At 41.3% G+C, this 23,082-nt stretch overlaps 1 protein-coding gene across 1 annotated transcript in view; it reads right to left on the bottom strand.

Moving 5' to 3' along the window:
* Positions 1-20,413, bottom strand: part of SFMBT1 (Scm like with four mbt domains 1) — a 433,177-nt gene extending 412,764 nt beyond the window's left edge. The window contains exon 1 of the mRNA XM_086939186.1: positions 20,285-20,413. The gene's annotated coding sequence lies outside the window, so the exon portion shown is untranslated. The remainder of the gene's footprint in view (positions 1-20,284) is intronic.
* Positions 20,414-23,082: the final 2,669 nt, after the last annotated feature.

The raw sequence follows: 23,082 nt of genomic DNA, 5'->3' as shown, positions 1-23,082 counted from the left end.
AGTCATCAAGATTGTTACCGAGTCTGAGCTGATGAGTTGCTATTCCCTTTTAGTGTCACGGTTTAGCATACTTTTAAAAATCACGTTTTTTTAATGTTCAAAATATTTTATTACATTTTACAGCAGAGAGATACAGTGGTAAACAAAACTGAATATGAAATGTATCTGACATCAAGATTCGCACCTATTGTTGCTGCCTTTCTAGCAAACAGGCTGAATTGACAAAGACAGAACAAGTTAATAAGAACCACATCATAGTCATTTTGCTCAAGAACTATTATCTATTAATGCATCTTGTGGAATTCACTGGCCTTGTGTGGCAGGATGCAGGAGCAGACTGAAGGGTGTCATCAAAGCCGCCTGCAAGCGCTTCCTCATCACCAGAGTTAAGAACTAAATGGCGTCTCTAATCGACTGAGCATGTATGCCATACTTCAAATAGAGTTGGCAACGCCGATATATCTGGCCTTAGCATGTGATTTTTATTTTTCGCACACACATGAAATTCAAATTTAAACTGTAGAAGTAATGAAAGGTAAAACTGCTTCTGATGTTCAACTGTGGCTTGCATATATTTGCACAAAAAAGTAAAAAATGCAACATCACAAAAAATAAACAAGTAAACATAGCGGAAATGAAAACAGAGGATGGCCTGGCACTGACGTGGAGTACTTTCTAGACGGAGATGCACATATCAAGACAAAATATCGTTACTCAGGGCAAAGAGAACCAAAGTGAATGAAACTGGAACAGTCCAATGGCTATAAACACTAATCAATATCATATATGTAATATTATTAAGGTTTTTGTAAACAGGGCGCAAGGGGAGGCAGCTAAAGCTCTCTCCCTCGACCAAACCTAACAATAATGTTTACATACCAGAGTATGGCTGCAAATATTGAATTCTGCCCTCCGATTACTCCCAGACGTGACTCATAGACAACACCTTCAAGTTGATATCATGTCGAAAAATAGTACCAAAGTGACTACATGCAGTATTCTATAGAGGTTTTCACAATGCACTCTGTTGTCCATTGCACGAGTCCCATCACATAAAGTAACAATCCCAATACCACTATCGCTTTATTATGTAGATAGCACACAACTCCACTTCACGCTGGACGAGCTGATCATCTACAAGTAGAGGATTCATGGAGACAAACATTTTTGAATGAAGGGGAGGTTATTTTGCCTTGAAGGGCACCAACACAGTGGCAAAGACGGTAAATCAGCAACTAAACCTCCTAAGAAGAACCCTCCTTTTTCCCACCGTAATCACTTGGCAAGTATGCTAACAGAAGTCTCTCAAAAATCTAACATCATCTGTGTTATACATCCCAAGGAACAGAGCCACAAGTTCCAATGAACCAACAAGGAGTCCCAGCTATATTTTAACCTGGAGCAGCAAGTCCATGGGACCACCTCTCCTTGACTTCTGGCAAAGTAAAATAATGAATTCCAAAACTCATGTAGCATCAAGAAGGCGTTCTAGTATGAACCGGCGAGGTCAATAACTACTGTTGCACCAGAACTTAACTCTTCCAGAATTATTCTCAAATGACTTTTACAAGGAGAGATGCAATAGATACACTGATAAAATGCTAAACTCTTTTATATAAAGGGAATAAGTTATACCTTATATACAAGATAGAAGAGAGTCTGGCTAGATCATATTAACATTCTTATGCATAGAGAAAGTACCAATAACCTGAACCTCCCATACAATTCATTCCTCTATTGATCACTTTTCATATTCTATTTTTACTGAGGGGCGGAAGGATTGACTTGAAGCACAGATGCATGAATGGCTGCTGCCACAGTAGAGGCCTGTTTTAACCTTGTAATCACAAAATCCAATAGGGACACAGGTCCATTAGGGCTCTGATTATTTAAAGATCATAAACACAAGAACTACTGTAACAGGTAGTAAGTATCAGAAATACAGTGCTTTAAATGAAGAGTGCTTTACAAATGGACGCCAAAACAGAGTATTTCGTGCGGATGATGTTTACAATTTGAATTACTTTTGTTTTGCTGATTTCAAGAAATATTATGCTTCCTATGTAGGACATTTTCTACAGTTTGTTTAGAAACAGCTCACAGCATACAGCAAACACAGTACTTTTTCTAAGGGCTAGACTCGAAACAAAAACAGCATCTAGGACAGTCTTCTCCCAGGACTAACTCGTGAGCTACTGGTAGATGTCGAGCTACCTGGAAGTAGCTCTCCTCTGTGCAACACAGCCTACAAAAATTAGAACCTCTTGCTTGGTTGAATGTATGTATGCTAAAATTGTGTATTTGAGACAAAAAAGTGTAGCTTTTCCGAACCTATAAGCTGATATTTGGAGCAAAAAGGCTGCAGGCCTAGAAAAATCTACTTGCCCACTCAATTGGTGAGTAAACTTAGGCTAGAAAGGAACAAGTGTTCTGTTCATTCAGAAAGTGAATGAGCAATAAAGATTACATTATATCTTGTGTTTAGCTTGACACATTTGCTGTCTGTTGAAGGAAAGAGCACAAATGTCAGTTTGTCTTAACTAATTGCTGCTTGGAAAATTCGTTTTTTTTTTTTAAATTATTATTATTATTATTATTATTTAGAGTTTTATATAGCGCAAACTAGACCCGAAGATATCAGGTATCAGAGTGCTTTACATGAGCACCAGTTTCGTTAGAGGTGGACATATTCACACATTCATTTTCTTAGGCACGGGGAGGTTAAGTGATTTGCCCAGAATCACAGGATGTTGAGCGTCGAGGCCAAGACTCGAACCTGATTCCCCAGCTTCGAGGTCGACCGCTCTAGCCGTAAGGCTTCATCGTCTCCCCACTCTTACTAGAGTTAGAGGTTTTTGTCAAGTGAGCTGTCTGAAGATGTTATTTGTCTCTGACACATATCCTTTAAATAGCCTGTAAATTAATATTACAAATATTTCAAAATATATAACAGGAATTACAAAAGCATGTTTTTGTGTGATTAAGAAGTGTGATGCAAACTAAACAAAGAGTTAAATAGGAGTAAAACAAACCAGAACACTTTACTTGGTGATGTGCAAATGACACAAATTTGCAGAAACTATTTCCACATACAATTGTATATAGTTTTATCTGTAAAGCCCCATGTCAGTGGGGAAAGTGTGTGGTCACTTCAATGTAAAATCTGCTGATTATGAATGAAAGTGTGCTACCACTTTATGCTTTAGTTATGCATTTACTAAAAGTGATCATTTTAAACATGATTTGAGAATCATTCCTGCCCCTGCCCTGATGGAAAGGCTGTTAATCAACTAAGAGGCAAGTCAGGAGTCATGTGATGTATCCTATATGTGGCTAGATTTGTATTATATATGGAAAAAATGTTTAGTCAAGTTCAAATAACTTTATTCGATTGTAAACATTACAATCATAAAAGTACATATCATCAACAAACAGTTAAAAACAGTCCGGATAATTCATTTGGCAAGTAAAGGATCCAATACACAGTATAAGGTAGAAAAGAGAGAGCAGCGGGCAACATGAGCAAAGGCATTATTAAAAGTACATTAAAATCACAAATAATTTCATTATAAAATTTAAAAGTGCCTAAGGCATTAGCAGCATAATTATCCATCCATACTTTTCCTGAAGGTGATGGCTGATTTTAAAAAGTTACAGACAAATAAAGTGCAATCACAGTTCAGCAATTGAAGATAGTAAAGTGCAGGTTTGATTTGTGCGAAGTTCAGTTTTTTGAGGCACGGTTTAAGATATAGTTTCCGTGGTAAAGTGTAATAAGGGCAAATGAATAAAAAGTGTGCCAGATCTTGCGGAGACTTCCCATCGCAGCCGCAAGCTGGCAACACCTCACCCCGATGAGCCCCACTTGGAACCGCCAGTAAGAGATGGAATAGGTCAAAGCGGAACCTTATTAACAAAAAACGTTCATAGCCAGTCATGTGCCATGACAAATAAGGTTCCATTTGTGGACAGGTTTTGAGAAGTAGGTGTTTCCTAACACTGTCCTTCTGTAGCTCAACCTCTTCTCTGTCTGAGCATCTTAGTATTAACATAGCATTTTTTGCAAAGATAACATCGGGTTTCGTGATCAAGTTGGGAGCAAAAAACAAATCAGGCCGCCCAATTGCCGTCAGACAGTCCTTTATATACTTCAACCACGGAACTTTAAACCACCCATCAAGTGTTAGGGCTTCTTTTGATAAAGCTTGGGTGAGAGGTATATCAGTATTAAGCCAACAATTCAACCAGCACAGTACCGGGTTCACTGCTATTCTGTCACTTAAATAGGGGACACCCAACTCCTCATGTACCGAAAAATTCCCAATGCCCCTTGGCAGCCTCAGTATCTTTTTCAGAACATTATTTTCTGTGACCTCTAGGTCCTTTATCTTACAGTAGCCCCAAAGCTCGCTTCCATAGCAGGCGACAGCAACACTTTTTGCCTGGTATAGTTTGAGTAGGGCGGCCGTTGGGCAATTTCCAATTTTTTTTTCGCAAAGCCAAGAATGGCCGCATTAACACGTGTTGTCTCACCCTTCTTTTTGGTGACTGCGGGACCCCAGGATAATTTGTGATCTAAGAGGACTCCAAGGTATGAAAAGGTATTGGTGGTAGGGTTTTTCTCCCCATTTATGCAGAAAGAGTTAGTTTTCTGTGTATCCTGTCCTATTTTCATGACGTAGGACTTAGAATTGTTAATACTTAGGCCACGGGACTCCATGAACTTAAAGAAGGAATTTAGTAGTTTCTGAAGGCCATTTGCTGTTCTAGAAATGAGTACAGCATCATCTGCATAAAGCAGCACAGGAACCCCTTTGCGCTCTACAAAGGGGTAGTCTGCTTCAGTCTTTAGAAGAAATTCCTCCAATTCGTTGATATACAAATTGAAGAGGAATGGAGCCAGGAAGCACCCCTGTCGTACACCCCGATTTATTCTGAATTCACCCGTTACTTTTAGGTCTTGGGTGTAACGAACGTTGGCTCTTGTATCCGAATGCAGATCGGCCAAAAAGTTGACAAGATTCCTCTCTACGCCCATTTTTATCAGAGTAGCCCATAGTATGCCTCTGTCCACACAGTCAAAAGCGGACGATAAGTCCATAAATGCCATATAGACAGTTCCTTGTTTGGCCAGGGTATATTTACTTAAAATCAAATACAAGTTCAGACACTGTGTAATTGTCGAATGACCGGGTCTGAATCCGTATTGTATAGGTGATAAAATATTGTTTTCTTTGGCCCATGTAGATAGCCTGTTTAGAATTATTCCACCTACCACTTTAGTCAATTAAATCATTCAAAATAGTTGTTTGTACAGCAGACATGCTGAACTCGCACATTTATAGTTGCTCTTATATGAGATTATATAAGAATTACGGCTCAATTAATTATATTATTTGCCCACGATCAAATCATTTAACCAGTTTATGGGTCAAGAGCATTACATAGCATAGATTATTTAAGTCACTAGACCTGCAGGTCCAGTAACATTTTTATGATTTTTCGAGGACTGGGCTAGATTTTTAAAATATATTTCAAGCTGTCTTGTGTGATCATTATCATGATATTATAAGTAGCTCGCAATGATTTTCACTGAACATAAGTAGCTCTTGTTACACAAAAGGTTGGAGACCTCTGATCTAGAACATTTTGCAGTATAATTTCCATTGTTACTTTCCTGTGAAACATCTAGCAGTGAAAAAATATATATGAATTTATTGTTAAGGGAGCTAAGCTAATGGCCAATGTAAGCATAAACTTTTCAATTCAGGGAGATGTAAAATATAACTGATTACAGCAGATGTTACTCCTATTATGCATGGTCAGCAGAAGGCATGTATTATTGGCAAGGATAAATCAATGATGTAACAGATTAACTCCAAGCATTACATATTCCTCATCAAGGGCTGACTACAAAGCCTAGTATCCTACACACAAGCCCGAGGATCTCTTCTTACCTATGTAGTAGCTTTGACATTAATGCCCCTCAATAAAGCCAAACCTGAAAAAAAAGGTCTTTCATGTAATTGACTTTAGGCCCACTGTTTGAAGTGGAATTTAGATTCTGTAGACAAAAGTAAAAAATATATAGATTTTATAGATATAAGTCTATGTTCTCAGAACCAAGGAGAACATTTTTTTCGTTTGCATTACCAAGAAAGTAGTGGAAGAGGGTGCATGGCTTGTGATTTGAACAGATAACTATAAATGTGGAAATAAAAATGTATTTGCTAGCCCATTTGGTAGCCAGAAAGTCTCTGAATAGATATTCTTGTGCCCTGAGGCAACCCCATCAACATGTTCTACACACCAGTACAGAATGGGGCTGTACTGGTGTGTATTCACAAACAGGTGCAGTTTACAGTGCACGATGCTCATTTAGAAATAGTGCGGGTTAGAACATGAGCAGCAAACAGCACAGCTCAGGAACATGGAGATGCATTCATTGCTGTGTGTTTCCAATCTGTACCATCTGCAGCTCACTCCCTAACTCCTACTGTTTCCGAGTTACCACATGAGCTGTAAACCACATGAGCTGTAAACTCCAAAAAGATTTTGTTGTTAACAAAACCCCACTCACCAATCATTTTCATCATAGCGCCCGAGGAGGGGTCCTACAGCTGTCAAAGATGGGGTGACTGGCTTTTAGTTAAATTGTTGTATTAACCAAACATATTCTTGCTAAACTAGTCATTCTGAAATGAAAAATACAACAGTCTTCATTTACACAGGCACCACTTCAATGGGATTTCTATATTTTCTTGTGGCATTAAACTATATATTTAAATAGAAATGTATGTTTCCAACAATGAGTTGTGCTGTGAACATCCTGCAATATGAGATGGTGGTGGTTTATACTTCTTATGTCTCAGGTATTGATCTCCAGGCAGGCTTTTCTAGAACTGTATGAGGTCAGCATCATTCTCAGATCTGGCCTTAGGACAGCTTTATAAATGCTGCCAGCATCATGCGACCAAGATGGGTCATAATAAAAATTGTATACATAGAGGTGCAGTCAGCCAGCTCTCTTCATCCATTGATCTGCTCAACTAGCATTCACATTTGCTTCCACCTACCACAGCACCCAGCACGAGGCAATAGTTATCCCACGTCAACCACACTCTCTTGCTCTATAGTTAAAGATGTTTTTCTTCAACCCAGATGCACATCTGCCTAAAAAGTACTTCACGTGGACGTCATGGCTGGTGTGTCAGCTGATTACTTTGCTAGTGTTTCTTTGTTTAGGCAACCTTGTGTGTTGAAACCAAGTCTTAAAGTTACTAGAATTCACAAGCAATAGCATCTTTTCTTGTGCCAATAAGAAGCAAATTTTCCTCTGATGTGTATTAAAACTAAAAAGGGTTTCTAAGCCTGTTCCAGATACATAAACCTGCAAGGAAGTACCTTTACTGATATATATTAAAATTATATACAACAGTTCATTCTATAAACAAAGATATTTTTACTAAAAGCATGTGGCAGCCACACTGAGGTGGTGGCATGTTTTCTTCTGTTTTTTTCTTTTTCTGTGGCCTAATTTTCAATATTTGCACCAGTTTGCCAATGCCAGACTTATTGGCTGGTTATGATTAACAGGTGAGTGAGTCTCTGGCTTGGAAAGTCACAATGGTAGAGACCACAATAGATGTTTGCCCCCTATGTACAAGCAGGTTTTTCCCATCTAAATACCACATACCGCTGCACCTTTTCCAGACAATAATTGTTCTTTGTAATATAGTACTGAGCAAAGGTTTTAAGAAATGATGGGCTGCTTTGAGACTATTATGAGCCAGTAAGAGTGTTTGCAAATTATTACTGAACAATGTGTGTACAAGATTAGGATGGTTTTAAAGCGGATATGAATGGCAATGGAAAATGTCCCTAAAGTTCTCAATTCTGTTTTACTGGGTACAAGTCTCATTATATTTTTGATTGGGGCTAAAGTCACACAACAGGCAACAACCATGGAAACAAGTTTTTTTTACTTTCTTTGTATGTCTTGTAGAATGACCTTGTTGACCCCTCCTGTTTGTCTGAGAGCATTATATGGTGTATTTGATAGTCTAGCTCTGGATCACTGTGCTTTGGATGCTACACATCCAGATGCCTCCATCTGTCTTTCAATTTAATGAAATTGTGCCTCTGGATTTAAGCACAATGTTATAACTGAAAGGAGGTGTTCAAGTTAATATCTGTTAGCATGAGGAATTCTTTAAGAGGTGCGGTACTAGAATATCATTTTCAGAATATTGTCTGACACAATTACTAGTCCTTAATATGGTCTATGAAAAATTCACCCCACTAGAGTTAATAAGAGAAAATCTACACCTGGTGGGGCAATATTTTTGTGAAGGATGTTTATCTCAGACAATATTTCTGTATGTAATGTCAGTATATGATAACAGGCCTTGTTGTCGATTTAGAAATTCCTCCTCAAGGCATGTCATTAACAATATTCAAATATGTTGTCTTAGCGGTGCATGTGATCTACAGAAAGGGCTGAACTTGGAAAACTATGCTGTCGAGTCTTGAGATCATTACAAACAATGTTGCTAAAGCCATATCTCTGTCCTTTTCTGTGATAAGGTGTATCATGTACAATGGAGCTTATAGTAGCATATGCTAGAATGGCTAACATGGTGCTAAAGTGGGTTTAAATGGTAAGTGTACTATATTGTAGTAGTGTATTTAGGATATCAGCTATAGTTTGTAAAAAGCTGTTTTTGCTTGTAACTGGTGTTCAGAGCACTTTCTTCGAGCTGCTGAACAATTTGGGTGGGTGCTTACTCATTAAATGGGTGGTCGACCAAGATTATTTGATATGTGGGTCTTACAAAGGCGTTCAGGGGACTGTTTCTTCTGAGGGCATGAGTCACTGGTATAAAAGAGGTTCACTTAGTGCCGACAACTTTCTTTTATAATCCAGTGTGAAGTCCCTCAGTGAACATGATCAACAAAGAACAGATTCTGATCCCCATCAGAACTGATTCATTTATAAATGAGTAACATTTGGGGGGTATTTCTAATATAATTCAGCAATTCGTTTTATTAAATTTGCAATCACCAAAAGGGTATTTTTCTCTGTTAACATGCGACTTTTCTAAACTTTAGACATTTTCAAAGTCCTTCTTCCAATTACGCATATTTCTCATTGAATTGTTTTTGCTATCTTTAAAACACCTAAAATATCACTTGAGTTGATGTTTCTTAGACGCTTGTAAGAGATGTAGGACTAGAATCAGCGATTTTTGCTTGTCGGTCATATTTTGCTTCCTACAGAATAATTATAGCTATGACAAAGTTATTTCTTTCAGAGCCACCAAAGGATAGGAAAGGAAGACTTAAGTTGCCACACTGAGTTAAATGCTAGATTCAGGAACAAGACTCTCCAGGGAAGACCTCAGAACCTGAAAAATCCAAATCCAGTACATAGTATCCTTTAGGAAGTCCTTATCCTCTGTCAAGGCAATTAACGTGCTGCGATTCGGTATTACCAGCATGCAAACTCTACATCTACACTACTTTCCATGTATGGCAATGAAACCCATGCACAATTAAAAACTGAGCAAGTCTGGATGCCTAGGAAGACAACAGAGGCAAGCAGGAAACCGCGCATGCAGGCACAAGTAGAAGAAATATTTGCTTTAATAACCTACAAGCATACTACAAAACTCAATGCAAAACACATTTCAAACAATGGCCAGAGTTGGGCTTCCATAGCACATCTCCTTACCCCAGGTCCTAAAGAAAGCTGTTCTGCAAAAAGTAGAACCATTCTAATATACAATCATGAAACTATTCCAATTAAAAAATTTTAATTAATGAAATGAAGGAACAGTGGTTTGGCAGAGGAGATGTCACAGGCTTACTAAGTTAGATGACCCAATTAGTGCATTGCTCGCTGCTGACATCTGCGTGTGACCCAAGTGAAATCAGATACTTTACTGCCATCGAATCCTCAAAATCAAACTTGGAAGTGAACTGAACTTTATTCTTATTAGTTCAGCGAGACAATCCTAAGTGCAGGAAGCGAGCTACACAAATGACTAACACAAATTTGCATAAGTAAACTACGTGTCACAATCTCCGATCTGAGTAGCTATGATTGTGTTGCTCTACACTAAAACTAAGTTATGGAAACTTCTGCTATTTCCAGGGCTAAAAAAAAAAAAACAACGATGCATTAGCACATTACATATGAAACTTTCCGACATTAACTCAACAGTCCAATTTAATCAACTCAACATTCCAAGTAAACTGTTCAGAGGGATGTATGACGGTACAACGCGTACCGTTACAACGCGTACCTTTACGACGCAGGTTACAACGACTTGCGTTGGGGGGCGCTGGATAGTGAATGGTTTAATATACTATTCCAACTCCAGTCCCCGTGGATAGTAGGGAAGGTGTTGGATAGTAAATTAAACTATCCCCTATCCTAGAGCGCCCTCCAGCGTAAGTCGTCGTAACGACTTTCGTTGTAAATCCTGCGCTGTAACGGTATTCCGTTGTAACGGTTCCGTTGTAAAGGATGTTTCCCGTTCAGAAAGGTTTCCCTCATACACATTTAGAGATAAGTGAACAAAGGGTGTTCTCTGGCCTACAAAGTCCAATCGCGCTTTTGCGTAAGAACGCACATTTATCTGACACTTCCCAAATTACCAAAGGAGTCTGACCTCCATCATGAGACTGACTCTCACATTCACAGTAAGCATGCAGACTTAAAAATAACTACTCAACATCACTGCAAGTGCAACTCAGATGTTGGGGAAGTGCTGAGTCTTTTATACTCAAAAATGGAAGCTGCCATGCCAATCTTCTCAGCAAGATGCATTTGGAAGCTGGCCATTAAATATGATGAGTCGCAAGACAGCCTCCTGCTGAAGACTTAGGACATGATTTAAATTTGGCAGACAGGTTTCTCCTTCACAAACACGACGGGCATCCAGGCTCCCTAATCCAAGAGTCACAGGAAATAATGCATTTGTAATAAGGGAGACAGGATATCCATCATGCTTATGATGGAGCAATCCATCTGCCAAACTCTATTTCAGGCCCTTGAATACAATATCAGATCACTTAATGAAGACTGCAACTCCCTGTCTTGCTCTAGGGTGGGCCTCCATTGCTTACACTGGAGCATCTTAGCTTCAACTTGTCACTTGAGATGCCCTAAAATGTACCCTCTTCTGAAATAAATTCTTTGATGTACTTGGATAATGCCTTTAATACTCTTTGGACATATCTATGCTTTTGACCACTTCAAATGTATTGTCAACTCAAATCAAATCATCTTTATTCGGTTTCCATTTTGTGAAAGCCATAAAAGCACATAAAAACACAATAAATATTAAAAAACTTCACATTCATTCTGTATCAAACAGTGCCTTGAAAGCGTTTTTTTAGAAATCCAACTCAAACAGGATACTCAGTAAAATTTCATAAGTTCATTCGGTGCCTAATACATAATTTCAGATACTGTGCCACAGATTTTGCCATCAGATTATTTTCCAAAAATTGTAGCGCCAAGTAGGCAGGGCGACATTTGCGAATTTTTAAAACTTTTAATAATGGTATTATCCACCTCCTGCGTAATGGCGTATAGAATTTGCAGAAAAAGAGGACATGAATTGTAGACTGTGGGGAAGTTAGGTCACAGGGACACACTGAAATATTATGTGTCCAATCATTCTGGTTAGGAAATAAAACCATATAATGATATAAATTAAACCTAAAACGAGTAAGAAGACATTTTTCATATTGTGATAAGTCATACTGCAAGTACGGTTGGATGGTTGGAACCAGCTGTATTAGTAGACATTAGTGGACTGATGGCTTCCCTATTTCACTCATCATCCGTAGTTGAGATAAGTGCGACAGACAGAGTGTTTTTAGTTCTTTTTTCGATATGTCTGTTACTGACAATGGGTCGTCAAAGAATCTCGGAAGACCAATTGTCAACTCATAACAAACAAAAAGAGGAACATAGGCAGATTTCCAAGCATTCAAGTTTTTCTAGTGTGCCCAGCTCCTTCTCTCTTTTGGAAGAAACATAAAACAAAGCATCAATTTTCATACTTTACCGCAAGAATTTGCCTCCTCAATGCCTTGAAGAAAGCAGATGTCTGAAAATACACTATTTATGGCCATCAGCTATTAATTTGTATGGCATTTCTTTTTCTTGGAGCAGTGTCTCCAACTTCTTTACTGTGACTCAAAGGAAACCCATTTCTGAGTATGATTAACATCTGTAGGGAGCCAAATGTGTGAATTTATTATTTTTGAACTAGATCCCTTCTTGGTGCAGATGCACATAAATGAACCTGTACCTACTCTTCTGGGAACGTTAAAACTAACATTATATAACCCGGAGCTTGCACAAGTTCAGCAATTCCAACTCTTTAACAAACTTCTTAAAAATGTGATATGCCATATTTTGAGCATTCTTTTACATCTGTGTCATTTCGATGCTAGATTCATTAAACACTCAAAATTCAATATTTGTAAAATTATTTTATTGCTGTTTCCATTTGGTTTACTTAACATGAACGCTGGTGAAAGTCACTAGGTTTTGTTTACATGTGTGGTATGACAATATTTCAGTATTTATTGTGCCGTTACAGCACTACAATGTTTCCACCAAACCTCACAAGTGCTCGCCTGCACCACATACCTCAATCATCAATAACAAATTGGGCGTGAGGTACATGGGGGTAACTCCGCTAGTAAATATGGGAGAGCGAAATTTCAGAAACATTACGCAATCATTACAAATTTGGCATTAGGACACACTTCACACTAAAAAATAGCACCAAAAGCACACGTGCAGCGAACAAGAGCAGCTTAAGTTGTGTGTGTTGACATTGTTTCGGTGCTCCTGCGATAGGATTTTCACCTGAGTGACCCCCAATTAGACTAACTGGTATAATTTAACATAATTTTGCATAGAAAACAAGACACAAAATGCCAGCATAATTGAAATTTCATTCTAGCCGACTAGTAAAAGGCTACCTTTTGAGTTAAGCGTGCACCGTGAAGGTCACAGCTTTGATTCATGATAAGACTGAGGCTTAATGCAAAATTAAGAGATTCCCCAGAATCTGAAAAATAGCAAATAAAAAGTAAATTAAAAGGCAACTTGTCAAACATACAAATGCTTAGAAAGGAGAGTTTACTATAGGGTTTAAGATGCCCCTCCACCAGAAGGGATGCAGGGCCTAAAATCCCAGACTCTGACATTTCTCCAAACAAGGATGATACACTGAGCCCCATGGTCTGTCTAATAGCAGCACTGAGCAGAGTAGTAACTGGGTGTGAACAACTGGCCAAAATGCAAAGCTGGCAAAATGCACATATCTGAACATTCCAGTGGCTGTAAGGCATTCAAGTGCCATCTGCACTTGATTTCAGTGTTGCAATTTTCAACCACTAATCTTCCTTTCCTTGTGTCTCCCAAAGCTCCATGTCAAAAAACACAGCCCATGAAGGTTGGATTACCACTGCTGTTACAACTAGATGCACAGCAATATATCAGAAAGGCCTGAGCACCAGGGCCCATTCTGATTAGTTGAAAGGAAGCCAAATTGATTAGATTAACCGCAAGCTTGTTTCAGTAATTATGATTTAACAACACCTGCTATTCACAGCGCTTCAAAGTGGCATATCTGAATTTTGAAAGTGCTATATAAAAAAAGCTTATTATAACTATTGTACTCAACTGCAACATTATATAACAACAAGATCCAACACAGAGGCAGTTACTTCTTGTGCCTGGAAAGCTGACAGAATTGTCAAACAAGATATATTTAACCTGGGTAAACTTTGAGTTACAATAATAGGTAACTCTGATGCAAATGAATCACATTCCACTGCAAAGTGCACTGAGAATGTTCCAAAAATGTTCTCATTTGGATTAGGATTGGTTGCTGAAGTGACTGAACAAAGATGCACTCTGAAAAAAACTATGATACATGCCAATTTCAATCTAGTCAGGTAAAAAACACAATACTGTTTCAAACACATCTGATCAATGTACTTTTTGATTCACAAAAAATATTTAAGAGCTTATAACCGAATGTACCTTGTGACGCCTCCCTGGAACCTACAATAGCTTTCCTGGTGAGCATAAATGCATTTACTAATGCAAATTTCTTCACAGTGTGGTGAAATATTAGTAGTAACTTCCACTCAAGGGGTGCAAAAGGGTGTTGGGAGAAGTTTGCCTTGGAAGTTTAGGACCACTTACAAACATTAGTGTTAGTGGGCACTGCCAAACTCCGTCCGGCCCTTTTCCCCCCACCCTAGGAGAGAGTGGAGAGTTGCCCCATACAATAAGAGCTGGAGAAACTCCACTATCAGGGTGCAAAGGGAAACGGCTCAGTCCAAAACTTGCTCAATTTACAAAGGACGGGCTTTCTCCAGCAACAACAAAAAAAGTTTCCCACAGAGAAATTTTTAAAAAGTGCACTTGCAAAGTTGTTTGCCATGGAAAACTCCACCACGGTAGGGAAATAGGAGACTTTGGGGAAAGCCACGAGGTTTCCAGAAGCAAGTATGAGAATGTTTGAGAATTAAAAAAAAAAAGTTACTTTCAGGCAAATATATAAATCTCCACCTGTAGTTTTAGTTGTAAGTTTCCCACTACGCCTGTGGTTTTCAGATCCATTAACTTCCGTTTCCCACACGCACAAAAGGTGGTGCGTCTGCTTTATAAGAGAGATGCTATCTTGAGAAGCCCAAGAGGGCAACACTCAGTATTTCCTACGAATCGTGTCAAAATTGCAATGCCAGCCACGTTGTTTAAATGTAAAATGTCAGTGCAGTTCCATCAGCCGCCACCGGAAGCGTCTGCTAACGTACGCAGCGTGCAAGAAATTCCTGCACGCGAAGTACCATCAAAACTCTGCTACCAGGCTCCTGCCACCGTGCACAGTCATGACGTCTTTAATGTCCTTTAAATCCCAGTTAACGTTTATATCTGCTGAACGGGGCCGTGGCTGATTTTAACGTAGGATGCAGTTCACGGGGCGGCCGCGGTGCGGGCTCACCAAGGGCACCTGACCTTGCGAGCGAACGCTTAAACTCTCTCTGCTCTTCTTGGCGCACTGGCATTTCAATTACTCTTTTGAAGGCATGTATTTTTCTCGAGTTTGGAGTTAATTTGAGAACTTTGAGTATTTTTGTGTGTACAATATATCTCACCGCCCTCGACTGGTACGTTTGATGCACAGTCTGCCTGCAACTGCACACTCAGCAAAGAAAACATGCCTGCTGTGCCAGTTTCACCTGAAGCTAACAATGACGTCAAATACATGAAACCAGCTTGATCTCGTACACAAATAGATCTGTATGTGTTAAAATGATTTTTCAAGAGGAAAACTCAACTCTGGTTTGAGGGTACGGTACTCCTCAGGGGGGCGAACCCCCACCAGGACTGTGCTCAGCTCTGGGATTGCGGAAACGCTCCCTCCCTGCAGCTGCAGAATCTGGTTGCTTAGCAATGTTGGTGAAATAGAAATGGGAATATGTGTAAGAAGGAAGGGGCAGTTTGCTAAACCAGAGAGAGAGAGAGAGCAGTGATGGAGGAGAGACACCTATTACTTCAGTGTGTTTCAATGTTGAGCTGGTGACACTTAATAGCCCAATGGCTGCCTCTTGGGCTGAATCCTTTAACACCCACCATTGCTGATGCCCAGAATTTCACCAAACTCCTGTGGACATTTATCACTAATCTAGTAGTAAACTCCACGCAAGGGGTGGGAAGTGTGATGCTCAAAATGGGGTCTGCCTTCAGAATCGGTGAAAGGCCACAAAGTTATGAACTTGTTGGCATTCACAAACTCCTTCCTGACCTTTCCACACTGTGGAAATTATCCAAACCTTACTCCCGCAGAGTGCTGGTGCAAATGTGCTTCCTGTGAGAGGCGAGAATAACACCCCAAAACTTTGTGAGTTTGAGGGGAAAGGGGCTTCGGAGGCCATGGGGAAAAATGATTTCCCAGCGGTGGAAACGATTTTTTAACCCGTTCGATGCGGATGACGGAACCGCTCCGTCATTAGCTGCGGTTGGGCTGTGCTGATGACGGAGCGGTTCCGTCATGGCCCGGCCGCCGCGCCTGCGCGGCGCGTTCTATTGAGCGGGCGGGGCCATGATGGAACCGCTCCGTCACGAGCACAGCCCAACCGCGGCTGGTGACGGAGCGGTTCCGTCACCAGCATGCGGCCGCCGCGTGGCCGCCCCGCCCTCTTAGCGCTGCGGCGGAATAGCCACCGCAGCGATGTGGTTAAAAATGCTTTTCTACAGGGGGCAACCTTCCCCAAATGTTGTACAATTAGTACAACACTGCATAGGGGCAGTCGCAGAACATTGCCAGTAGTACACACAAGCTGCAACTCATGACACACTATTGCTGATGTTTCTGAATCCCCAATAGCCGCACATATACACCTGCGGATAGGTGTATGTGTACAACTGTAAATGCGACACTTTTTGGTGAGTCGAGACCCATTTTATTTTTTCATTATAAAGTTTTATATAGTGTGAACATGGCCCAAGAGGGTATCAGAGCGCTTTAAATTACAGTGTCTTGAAACATTAGATGCTTGGGGTAATATACATACATTCGTTCAAATTCAATCCCCCATGCTCTTTAGAACTCTATTCCTCACTCCTGCACTTGACTTAGTCTAACCAACCATTCAACAGAGATGATTCTATGAGTGAGTGAACTTTATATAGTCAATTATACGCTGCACAATGTTTAAAGAGAGAGCGGGTATGTACTCAACGAGAAAGATATTATGTAAAGTATTGGTGTTAGTAAATGATCATTTGCGAAAGGAAAGACAATGGTGAATAAGTAGTACAAACACTATGTCGAAAAGAGAAATTATGCAGTTCATCCCAAAATGGACTGTTTGTCACTGTGGATTTACAAGTGGCTCACTGATGTCACTTGATAGCTGGTAGCCCTGCTACTTTACCTTCAGAAAACTATGCAGGGGCATGCTTTTTAAGGACATAAATGGAGCATGCTAGAGTGATCTACATGTAGAGAGGTTGGGTCATGTGTCGGAGGACTAGAGACATGCTCGAACCATGGCGCATCAGGCCAGATGCAGCATGAAGATACTGAGTCTGACTGAAAAGTAGTGTTGAAAGAAGCCTTATCAGTCTAAGAAAACAACCTGAATGTTGTACAGCTAGCAATGACTTTGTCCATCAAATCAAGGCCACTGCTGCCTACCAGGCAAAGTTTGTGTCTCGGAATAACAAGCCGGTTTCCGCAAATGTATGGATTAGTCATATTTCCCACGTAATGCATCATCTGCTGCATAATCTGCAGATTTTAACATAACATTTTTCTAGCTCAAAAAAATCGTAAGTTACAAAAAAAGGCAACAGCGTGTATTGCAGAGCAATAAAGAGCCCTTAGCAAATATTGACTGGTCACTTAAGTTGCTTACTGCTGTATTTGGATGGTAATCTGGAACTAATGAGGTGAAACCTTTACCCATACAGTGTTAACATGTGCACACATCAGTGGCAGTCGCCGCCAATCTAAAGTGTAAGGGCTACTGGGTGGGTGTTATGGGGGTTGGGGAATATATATATATTTTTAAGACTTACTTCCCTCTGACGCTGCCAGCCAGGCGGTGCTCCTCGCCAGCTCTTTTCCCTGCAGCCATGGGTCACAGCACAGGCTCCCCACCCAATCCAGAAGCTGCTCTCATGCTATACCTTGCAAGAGAGAACAGCCTGGATTTGTCTGATGCTCACTCAGGCACAGGGAGCCTGTGACTTATCTCCAATCCTGCAGTGTAACATATCTGGGTTGGAGAAATATAAGTGAGCATTTAGGCCGGCCAAACTGACATGCGCACTTATAAGTGTCCACCACTCCTCCTCCCGGCCAAGGCCTGGCCCTACCCCACTAAAGACTCCATGGCACAGTCAGGCTGCTCAGACAGCGATAAATAAAATGATAATAAAAAATTTTATTTTTCGTCTGCTGGCAGTGGAGCGAATCTCCTCCGCTATTATGGAGAATCCTTGCCCAGCACAGATGACATTATAAAGTACTACTATCAAAAAATGTGCCGGATAATGCAGAATGATTTGCATTTTGCTGCCACATAATTTAGACAACTCTGCCGCATAATTTAGATCTCTCCTGTATCATATTTCCAGTGGGCATGGGTATACTGGAATACATTCAAGGTGGGTGATGCAGTAATATACGCCACTTTGGTGGGCACCCCTCTTACAGAGACCCCTGCCCCTCTTGGAAACACTCACAATCAAGGATAGAAGTGTGCCCGAGAACGTAAAACACCAAGATGTGAAGGAATCAACATGGTTTGCTACACAAAAATTTTAAGCGCTTCAACGCATTTTCAGTGGTAGTAAGCGCTATATAAATGCAATTACAATTACATAAAGTATAGAGAGACAATCACAAACAGCAGCATGAAGAACTCTTGAAGTCTCTAAGCATGTACAAAAGTTAACTGAACCCATACACATTTCCACGCATCAACCAACTCAAATCTTGTTTTTACTTTTCACAGACATCATCAATAAGCATTTAAGATACTGTAGCAAAATAATAACAACAAAGTCAAAACACTGCATTCCAAAATGCGGTCTCCAACTTTCCCCAGGCGAAACAGTCCTCTAGATACACAGGCCATAAAACAGCTTGTATTACACTGCACCAATTACCCATCAAGAAAGGCCTAAAGGGATAATAACACCATCTCACTAGTTTTCTCCCCTATGTACCACAATTTGGGAAAACTGAGACCCACAGGTGTCTAACTATCAATGTGATGTGTCCTTGTATTAATATCAACGAGATTGCAAACAATGATTTCAGCTGTAAATCGGTACTTAACAAATGCTTTAAGATAACTTTATAACTAAATAACAATAATGCCATGTTAGGATACAAGTTCAATCCTGGATTTGAGTCCGAGTGTGTTTACTTTATAAATTAATTCACAGTGCAACAATTCTTGCTAGGATAGTGGAAAAAAGTCTACTTCTAACTTTCTGCAATGGCGAATCAGGACATTTGATGGGTGTGAGCACTAGTGGGGGTCAGGGGGGGCAGGTTTGGACGTTTTTGCAACATAATGCACAGTGATGCGGGTCCTGGAAGGAAGTGCCTTCCATCATGCGGTCTTTGCTGAGAGCCGCGGGTCCCTCTGGGGCAGAGTGCATCATCCGCATTTGCATAGGGGCCGTCCCCTTTACAGGAGAAACAGAAACTCCGAGGGCACAGGTTGGATGTTTATCACCTCTGGCATCTAGGTCATAAAAAAGAACCTTACGTCACCCCCAAGTTGTCAACATGCACAATATGCATGTAAAAGTTGTGAGAGGTGATCTCCCTTTAAGAGGCTGGGGGCGGGAGTTACTCCTGTGAAACACACATGGCTTAAATAGGTCAGCGTTTTTAAATCAATATTAGTAAAAAAAATGCACAGTATAAAGAATAAAGTGAGGTAGTGCATGAAACGGGGGTCGCGTGCGTAGGGCAGGGTCTTGGCTTACTGGTACAACATTCTATATGCACTTTGACGTTTTCCTTTCTGACGCAAGGCAGTAACGTCAACGCAACATCACTTTACATACATCACCGGCAAACTTCGCAGCGGGTGAGAATGTAACAGCAAAGACTAATGGAGAGGAAACAAAAGCGAAAGGATTTTTTTAAAAATGTGCAAATGAGTAAAAGGACAGAGACGCTCTCCCTGCTATTTTTTCTTTTTAATTTCCTCCAAAAAAAGCCGTCCGGCGGGGCTTGGACTAGTTGTCCTTTGCTACAGACCCAGGCACTTCGCTGGAAGTTCTTAAGACGTCACTCTGCATAAAACAAGAGGTCGGGCTCTTTTTTTCGCCCCTAAGAAAATGAGGAAGGAAAAGATCCATGAAAACAGAGGACAGTTTTCCCCTCTTCTCTGCTTTTCAACGGCAGCCGGTGTGAAGGGAAAAAAAAAAAAGAAAGGCGCCCGAGCCCGGGGCGTGTGCTGAGCTGAGACCCGTGTGCCGGGAAGGACAGTTGGGGCAGCCCGCACTCCCGGCGCAGCCGCGAGCATGAAGTGCAGCAGGCACACGCACAGCACAGCGCAGCCACATCTCTGGCCATCCGTCCGCCTCCGCCAAAGTTGGGGAGCGGAAAAAAGCCTCAGCCCCTCCCGGAGTGACCGCAAACCCCTTCCAACAGCTCCCCCCGGGGGCCTGCTCCCCGGGAAGCCCCTTCTCTCGGGCTCGCCTTACCTGCCGGCAGTTTTTCCAGCCGGATTCGCAGGGCTGAGCTCTATTTTTCTGCCTCTCCTCCGCCTCCCCCTTTGCAGGCTCTCAGCACTCCGCTCACTGCCTCATTCCAATATGGCACAGGCGCGCACTGCGCATGCGCCCGGCTCTTTTTTGGACTCTCCCTCCTCCTCTCTCCTCGCACACATTACAAAAGCTGGAAGCGCTTTTAGTTTCTAGACACCCAAACACCACCAGGGAGGAACGTGGGGGCACCTCAAAACGGATTTGACATTTTTGAAAAACCCTTTGAAAACAACCCTTCGCCGCTCTCGGTGTCCCCCGAGAGGACGCAGACCATGGCAATAATATCCCACCAAAAATACACCTTTCCACGCACTTAACCTTTAATTAAATTTGTTTTTTAGTCTATTCCCTTTCCCCGCCTCCTCGAAATCATTAAAGTGTGCGCCACGCGATAGAGCAGGGAACACGATTTGCAGCCAAGGGGATGTTTTATTTCTTGGGCACAAAAAAAATAACAGACAAAAGGAACGGTTGCAAGTAGGGGGGCGAGGATGGTGCAACGTCAGAGACGAACGGCCTTGTGCTGTGCCGGTTGTACATTGCGGGGAGGCGACGCGTGTTGTACACGTCTCCACACAGCACTGTTTGCAAGTAGACGCGCCAGCCCTCTCTCCGCTCTGCCGCCGCCAGCCCCTCTCCGCATCACACACTTCCTCCTTTGACGCACCCCAAACCGTATTGTGGCTGCCTCGGAACCCGTCAAAAAAAGAAACAAGCTCACAAAATGTTGGATGCGTTCTGCTCCGCAACATATTGTTACAGCCACGCACGCATTTCAACGGAGAGCGAGGAAGTGTGACTCGCCATGGCGTTGAAAGTTCCCGAGCAACTGGCCACCCTGGGTAAACATTGCGGCAGCCGTGTTCAACGGAACCCCGATGTACCGGGGGCTATGGTGGCGCTGGGAATACATAAGTATGCGTTTAGTTCTTTACAAAGCTGTCTCGGCTGTTTGGTAACAATATCTAATTCCTTTGCATGCCATACATTCGACCACTACCATTTAAAGATATAAAAAAACAACCGGACATAAAACGTCAAAAGGCGATATATTTATTACATGGATGGCGAATGAGGAAGGGGTGCACGAAATACACGTTTCAAGGACTCCAACGAACCGTGGCCACCACTTATCCGGTACCACAGAAAACCTTTTTTGATGTCACACTTTTTTGTTGCAAATTATATTACTTTTGTTTACTAGAGGGGCTTTGCACTTGTGCAGATGAGCCTACGTGCTGAGTATTTTGAGAATCGGATGAACGCTGATAATTAATTCATCCCACGTTGCATTTTTCCTTTATGTTTTTTTGACCAGGGACCCCACCGTGTTATTTTTCTCTGGACGATCCTTAAACTGTAACTACAACTGTTAATATGACCAATTATGTAACATACTTTTCACTATAAATTATATACGCTTAAATGCACACATACCCAGTTATTATTTGCCCTAAGGCACTGCTCATTGCCTCCCACATGACATGGGTGACATCATAAATGACATCATTGATGACATCATATATCACGCACCATTAACATCTTTCATGTGAATGTAAATGTACAGGAATTTATATAGCGCAAATCACCGAGCGGTTTCTAAGTGCTTGCTTAGGGATCCCGTCCTGGTATTCCCCTGTGAGATAACCCCGGCAGGGTATCCACAAGGTGAAAGCCAGGCTTCCCGCCGCGAGGAGCCGTTGTGGAGGTTAAGCAAGCTATTGCCCAGAGTCGCAGAGTGTGAACCCGTGAATCGAGTAGGCACCGGAGCGAGAATTGTCGAGTCCATGGACATTTTTAGGACTCAAGACCCCGCCGAGCCGGGGTTCATGGTGTTACTTTGTGCAGCCAGGGTAGTATAACTCCATAACAACAATAGTAAACTTAGAAACAAAACACACCCTTTGTAGGCTAAGCAAGTTTATTTGTAACAGGCTCTACACTGAAGGTGAAGTAGTTATGAAACTATAAGTAATTATTACTATAATAATTGGACTAAGAGTACAAAAAAATGGCTTCCACCTGCTGCTTGGAGCAGCAGGTTGGAAGCCATTTTTTTATATTCATGTGGATCTAACCGATTTTGGGCATTGTGAATGAGGCCTGAGTGTAAAATTATAAGTCCATACATCAAGACCCCAATGGATAAAATGTTTGCCAGTGGTGAGGCTTCTCTGAGAGCTAGTGGAAACCATCAGACAGACAGTGCACATCTAGTATTAGTTCTCCATCTCCAGGACATGCTGCAGTTCACTTGCAAACAGCCGCTATGAGCACAGAACAGCCTCGGGTAACAGATGCACTCCGGAGCAGTAACCTTAACAGTCATACAAAGCATTATATCTAACATGTCACTGGCCTTGAACTTTGGGTATGTTTGCCAATGATTGACAACCTATATTAATGATAGCATTGAATGATAATCGACTGAAACACGTGCCACAGCATCCCACTCGCTTGAAAGAAAATATCCTTGACCTGGTCATTACAGATCCAATTAAAATCTAAACCTGTCCAAGTTGACTGGTCAGGCAACTCCTTAATTGCTATAAATATCCGGCTACCCCAAACTAATTTCATAATCATTTGAAAAAGAGCCTTCAGTCACATTTCCAAACTCTATTTCTAGAGGCCTGCATGAAATAGTTAACAAAACTCAAGCATACAACAAAGTATAAGATTTGTTTAATCACAAAGTGACTGAAAAATAATCAACTGACTCACTGACCTCCATC

This window comes from Lissotriton vulgaris, chromosome 9, assembly GCF_964263255.1.
Source record: "Lissotriton vulgaris chromosome 9, aLisVul1.2, whole genome shotgun sequence".
NCBI lineage: Eukaryota > Metazoa > Chordata > Amphibia > Caudata > Salamandridae > Lissotriton > Lissotriton vulgaris.
The sequence above is the reverse complement of the archived record's forward strand: the minus strand, read 5'-3'. Positions and strand labels throughout refer to the sequence as shown.